This window comes from Peromyscus californicus, unplaced genomic scaffold (assembly GCF_007827085.1).
Source record: "Peromyscus californicus insignis strain IS unplaced genomic scaffold, ASM782708v3 Scaffold_18__1_contigs__length_77618521, whole genome shotgun sequence".
NCBI lineage: Eukaryota > Metazoa > Chordata > Mammalia > Rodentia > Cricetidae > Peromyscus > Peromyscus californicus.
Genome location: NW_026294480.1, coordinates 54805312 through 54812000, shown reverse-complemented (window position 1 = coordinate 54812000; position 6689 = coordinate 54805312).

Here is a 6689-nt window from a genome sequence, read left to right as displayed (position 1 = left end):
GTGACATGTATACAGGTGTCTGAGGAGGCCAGAAGAAGACACTGGATCCCCTACAGCTGGAGTTACAGGTGGTTCCGAGTTGCATGACAAGGGTGCTGGAATCACCCGTGACTGCTGTTTTTTTTATTTTTTTATTTTTTTGAGATTATAATTTAATTACAACATTTCTCCCTTCCCTTTCCTTCCCCCAAGCCCTCCTATATACCCCTTCCTGCTCTCCTTCAAATTCATAGCCTAGTTGTTATTTCATGCATATGCTATTATTTTGTTTGTTTGTTTGCTTGTTTTTGTTTTTCAAGACAGGGTTTCTCTGTATAGTTTTGGTACCTGTCCTGGATCTCACTCAGTAGACTGGGCTGGCCTCGAACTCACAGAGATCTGCCTGGCTCTGCCTCCTGAATACTGGGATTAAAGGGGTGTGCCACCACCACCTGGCATTCTACTACTTTTTTTTAAAGACAGGGTCTCACTGTGAAGTGTGGCTAGCCGGGAACTTGTCTCTACCTGCTGATGGCCATATGCCTGTGAGTTTCTGTCTAGCATTCATTCATTTAACTTGCCAGGTTCTATTGAGCATTTCTTGTGGAGCAAGTCAAACCCAGCTTGGGTTCTCTGCAAAGAGCAGTCCACACTCATAACCAGTGAACCATCTCTCCAGCTCCTTGATCATATTCTTAATAAAAACAGTTCTGTATAAACAAAATTAAATTGGTTTCAAAACAAATCCTGAGAATCAGCATATCTTCTCCAAGTAACCAAATGCATTCTCGGAATTATGGCTGTTTTAATACTTCCATACACATTGTAGCTTCAGCTTTTGCGGTATATTCCCTCATGGTATGCTCTTCAGACCATGGCTGACTTCACCTCTGAACTGCTTTCTCTTGTTCTTGGGTTCAAGCATGATCAAATCTGACTTGTTTACCGTTAGAATTTGGACATGGCTAGGGTTTGGACCAGGCTTAAGCTAACAGAAACCCCCTGGCCACAGTCTCCTGTCCGTGGCTGAATTCATGTTCCTATCAACAGTTCTGTATTCAGGAGGGGAATCTGGTGTGTGTAACACACTAGTCATCCAGATGTTTCTGGAGTTTGACCCACTGGATCTAGTGGGTTTGAGGATTGTGCTGTTCAAAGCAAATCACAACACCTCATCCATCAACAGTATTCCTATGGATACAAATGCTCCAAGCCCCTTCCCTGATGATCTGGTGCCAATCTCCAGAAACTGGGTGGGCTGAGGTAACAGAGTTTTCCCAGTGCAGGATTCTGGAATGTGCAGTTCTTTTCTCTTTTCTTTCTATTTAAAATTTCAGAGGATTTGTTCTGCCCCTCAGAGGAATAAACTTAGAACTGCTGCACACTCTCCTCTCTGGGGGGCCAGTACTTCTCCACCACAAACAGCTGTGGCAGTGGGACAGCCGCAGCGGCTGGCCCTCACCGGGCTTGAGAGGCCTAGGGTTCTGCCCCGCTTAGGAAAACCTTTTATGGCAGTTCTTGTTAATTGGCATACTCATGAAGGCCCTTTCTTCACGGCTCCATTTCATTAGAGTTTGGCATAAGTACTTCCATTTTGGTAGACAGTTTTCACACATACAAGGGAACGGTACTGAGCATCTAAAAGGAAAGGAACTTGGACACATGCCACAGCCTGGATGAACTTTGAGACTGTGATGCAAAGTAAAAATAAGCCAGTCACAAAAAGAGAAATAGAGTACAATTCTACCGAAATGAGGTACTTTGAGTTCTCAGACTCAGAGTGTAGCATAGAGGTTGCCAGGACCAAAGAAAACAGGGAATTTTCACTTAATGGTATAGTTTTCAAGACCGTATGAATTACAGATATAGGTAGTAGTGACAGCTGTACAGCATTATGAACATGTTTCCTATACTGAACTATGAGCTAAAAAATAGGATAGTACATTTTATATTACGTTATTTTGCCAACAGCACAACAAAGTTCTCTGTCGACTCTGGGGCGACAATGCTCTCCTTCCTGAGTGTGTATCCAGTTACCCTGGACAACAGTGCAGAGAAGGCTCCCCGGATGGCTCTGTTCACCCACAGGTGATTTACCGCCTTCCCCGTCCTCAGTGGGGCTCCTTTACACACAGTTCCGATTCATTCTCTCTACCCCTCCCCCACCAGGCCACAAACTGTTTACCAGATCCGTCACAGAGCTAAATAAGCCACCAGTCCTTCAGCAATCCCATGGGACTGAGGACTCCCCAGGGCCTGGGACACAGGTCTGTCACACCCTCCTTTCCTCAGAGAACTCTTTCCTAAACTAGCTCTACCTTTGGGCCTGGCTGGAATCAAAGCCCTCGTCCCTCTGCCTCCAGGAGTAAGGGCCTGGGAGTCTCACGGCAAAAGTTCTAAGTGCTGTGTGTGAGTTGAGTATTACCCAATCCTGAGAGCCAATTGGCTTTCTAAATATCGATCTGTATTATAAATAGATGGGGGAGTGGCCAGCTGATGAGTCAGAACAAATCATTTTTAATATAAAAAAATGATGTGATCTTTTTTTTTTTTTTTTGGCAAAAAAGAAAAAAAAAAAAAACTTGTAGAAAAACCCAGAGAATAAAATGTTCTCACTGTGCCAGGCACGACACCTCTAATTCCAGCACTCCAGAGGCAGAGACAGACAGATCTCTGTGAGTTTCAGGCTAGCCTGGTCTACAAAGAGACTTCCAAAATACAGCCAGGGTTGTTAGACAGAGAAACCTTGTCTCGAAAAACAAAAAAATAAAACAAAACAAAAATCCCACTGTATAAAAGTCTCTGTTGTGCTGTGTATGTGGACAGGAGGCGTCCATTGTTTCCACAGCAGTAAAAGGACCGATGTCGTTCCAGCAGTAAGTACTGGCTATTCACTAAGAGGGCTCATTGCCTTATCAAAGGGGGTTTTCCATAAACGCTTACTTTGTGTTTAGTGATCACCAGCATCCAATCTATGTCTGATCAATTATGCTACTCATAATTTGTACTGAGCATGTGATGCAAGAGTATTTTAATATTTTGGGCCTAACATTTATATTAAAACAAAAGTTAAAAATGGCTATAAAGAAAGATATATAGAATACAGGCATGAATTTTTTTACAAAATAAAATGTATTTCAAAGAAATATGATAACTAATGAATAACCATCTTATAAAGATAATGTATCTGAATAAAAGTCTGTGCCAAAGAAATACATAGATATTGAAAACATATTATTTTAAATAATCTGGCTGATTAAAAGGAGATTATAGTTGTCATGGAATAATATAACTTACCCGTGTCCACATCAGGTGATTTTCAGTAGCAACCACAAATATCTTGCCGTGACTACAATCTACCTAGTACCCACAATCTCACCAGTGGGTGCAAGCAAACACCTCCAACAGATCAAGTCCTGTTAAACACACAGACCTTTATTAAACATTAGCCAACAATTACACAGTAGTTTATACAGCAGCTTGCCAACAACTGTCTGAAGGCAGCTGTCTGAACATTCCAGAACTTAGTTCTCTCATACTCCCTGTGCTTTGGGCCATCAGACTTTGCCACGGCCATGCATGCGTGCGGACACACACACACACACACACACACACACACACACACTTGTCTGAGATATTTTTGTTATATTTTAGTTTGTTTAAAAAGGTGTCTGGCTATGATCCCCAGTCTGGCCTCAAACTCCTGGGTCACCCTTCTGTCTCATACCCGAAGAAGCTCTAACTACAGTAGCATGCCTTTGCACCAACTCCCCCTTTCCAGTCAGCCTGCAGGGGTAAATGAAGGGCACCCCTTCATTCCAGGGCAGGGAGTACTTCTAAAGCCAATGAGCATGACTTGATGCCTCTGATTGCCCTGGGAAAACCCACTGCTAGCATTGACCGTGACACTTAATATTAACAGGCCAGTTTTCACCAATGAGGATGGCAGTTAGCAGAGTCTCAGATGTCCTGTCAGTCACCTGAGTCTCTGGCTGGCAGAATGCCTGTTGATGCTGCCTCTGGGCTGTGTTAGCTAATGTCCTCACTGATGTCCCACATCACCGGGGTGACAAATTAGCCTAAGTGACACATAACAAAATAGCACAGACCACAGAATTTTAAAGTAGATTATGAGCATTTTTAACACTGTCACATCTCTGAGGAATGCTAATCCAGCTGGGCATCTTTAAAAGCAGGAACCCTGGATGATAAAATGTCAGTACTTACACCACCTCAACACGTTACAACATAGGGTGTATACAACATGCCATAGTGTAAATGCTTTTGACAAAAATCTCTTATCTTTGCCACGAGCAAAGAGGTATATACTTCTTAAAAATAGCTTTAGAGGTCATCTAAGAAGCCAGCTACCTGTTCAGCAGGCCTGTCTTGGGGGGCAGGGGGTGAGGTGCACCTCTCCTTGGAGCATGAGGACCCTGCATCTCAGAGCGTCCAAAGCCGCTGCCCTTCCAAGCAGTCAAGTTCCCGTGATGAGTCCTGCAATTTCTCTAGCTGACAGACTCTTCCAGAACACAGATCTGCTCCTTCGTGACCTGGTGGTTCCACTAAAGCTGGGAACTGATGACTAAATAGTGGATTCTTTTTAAAAACATTGTTGTTTTTTAATCTTAGCAGCCATCAACCTGCCCACCCAACACAATTCTTCTTTTAGTTTGAAAATCAGTGTGCTCCATGAGGCAGAGACATATCGGATTTGCTAATCGTGATGTACCCTTGCACATAACAAAGTACCTGGCTGGTCACCTAGGTGCTCAAAGAATATTTCCTGGATGGAAGATAATTGAAATGCTATTAACGAGATGAGAAATGGGAACTAAACAGAACCAGGAGACGTCCCGATTCAAGGCAGCGGTAAAAGTAGAAGTTACCCTCTCAGGTGAGCCAGCCAGACCTAGTGGCCCTAATAAATGTGGAGAAGACAGGCCAGGTGTGCCAGGATGCACACAGGGCCTGGAAGTTCCAAAGGCTAAGTCTAGAAATGAATTTACATGATTGGCTCTTGCCATGAATGATCATTTTATTCCACTTATCTCTAGCTCCTGCTCTCTCACTGTTCCTACCTGAGCTGCATCGTGTGTGTGTGTGTGTGTGTGTGTGTGTGTGTGTGTGTGTGTATGTATGCTCTTGCTTTACAGAGAGATAAGTGCACTGTCGATCTTGTATGTTGTCTCACAGAAACATATATTTCACAAGAGCACTTATCTGCCACGTAATTCTCCTGTCCTACTTGTCGCTTTTTGTCTGATTCACATTTTAACTTAAATATTTAGTTGATATTTAAATTAAAACCCAGGACTTCATACACGCTAAGCAAGCACTGTCCACTGACTGAGCTATACTCCCCACCCAAGTTGAAATTTTAAATCACTACTCTCCTTTGGGTTATGCGCTTCTGGGGCAAGATATTCAAGTATTTATGCAGGGGCAGCCTATAATAGGCCATGAGCAAACTGACCTGCTATATTAAGCAGGGAGCTACTTTTACCAGGCTATACCTCTCTTGAGCCAACCAAGAGGCAAGATCAGTGAGGCCCCTTCCCTGGAGCTATGGCTCGTATCAAATCTGGCCCAGAGATGCCTCTGTGCAAACAGGGTTGCTTTTGTTGTTGTTTCGTTTGGTTCCTTGGAAGGGTCGCCTTTGTATTTCCAGCTCCGTTTCTGACTCGCACACACATTCCAAAGGCATCCTTTCCCTCTGAGTCAGCTGCTGTCATCTGCTAGCCAGCCACCTGCTAGGCAAATGGTCCCGCACGGCTAACCTCAGCTCATTCACCTGGTCTCCTGTTCGGCTTGACTCTCACTGCCCTGACACTCCTTCGCTGTGCTTGGTGATTTTGAATTGCAAATGTCCTCCGATTGTGTCCAAGGGAAGAGTTTGCATTTGTTTCTCATTACAGTCAACTGCTCTAGTTTGCTTTTCTGTTGCTGTGACAAATGCCATGACCAAAAGTGATTTGGGGAGGAAAGCTTGATTTCATCCCGAGGTTACATTCCATCACGAAGGAAGGCCAAGGCAAGAACCCAAGGCAGGAGAGCTTGAGGAAGAAACCTCGGAGAACTGCTGCTTACTGCTGGCTCTCTGCTAGCTTGCTTATACAGCCCAGAATGCTTCTCCCCTCTTGCGCTACCTGTAGCATGCATCTTAAACGATCTTATTAATAAAAGCAAACCTGGAGCCAGGTATTGGAGTGAATACTGAAAGGTCAGAGAAACAGACAAGCCACATCCAACCTCACCTCAACAACTTCTCAGCTGATCTTGTTTCCTCAGACTGGAAGCCTCTGAGTCCTCATCCAAATGGATCTCAGCTGAACTGCTGCTAAAAGCCTAAAAGCTTTAAAAGACCTCTAGTTCCTGGTCTTCATGCCTTATATACCTTTCTGCTTCCTGCCATCACTTCCTGGGATTAAAGGCATGTGTCACCATGCCTGGATGTTTCCAGTGTGGCTTTGAACTCACAGAGATCTGGATGGATCTCTGCCTCCAGAATGCTAGTGTTAAAGGTGTGTGTGCCCCTGTTTTCTGGCCTCTATGTCTATCTAGTGTCTGTTCTGTTTTGACCCCAGATAAGTTTATTAGGGTGCACAATATATTGGGGGACATAATATCATCACACCTACCTCCTAGGAATGTGCTTCCCAGAGTGGAAAGGGCCCATCTACATGAACTAGCAATTGAGAAAAACACTC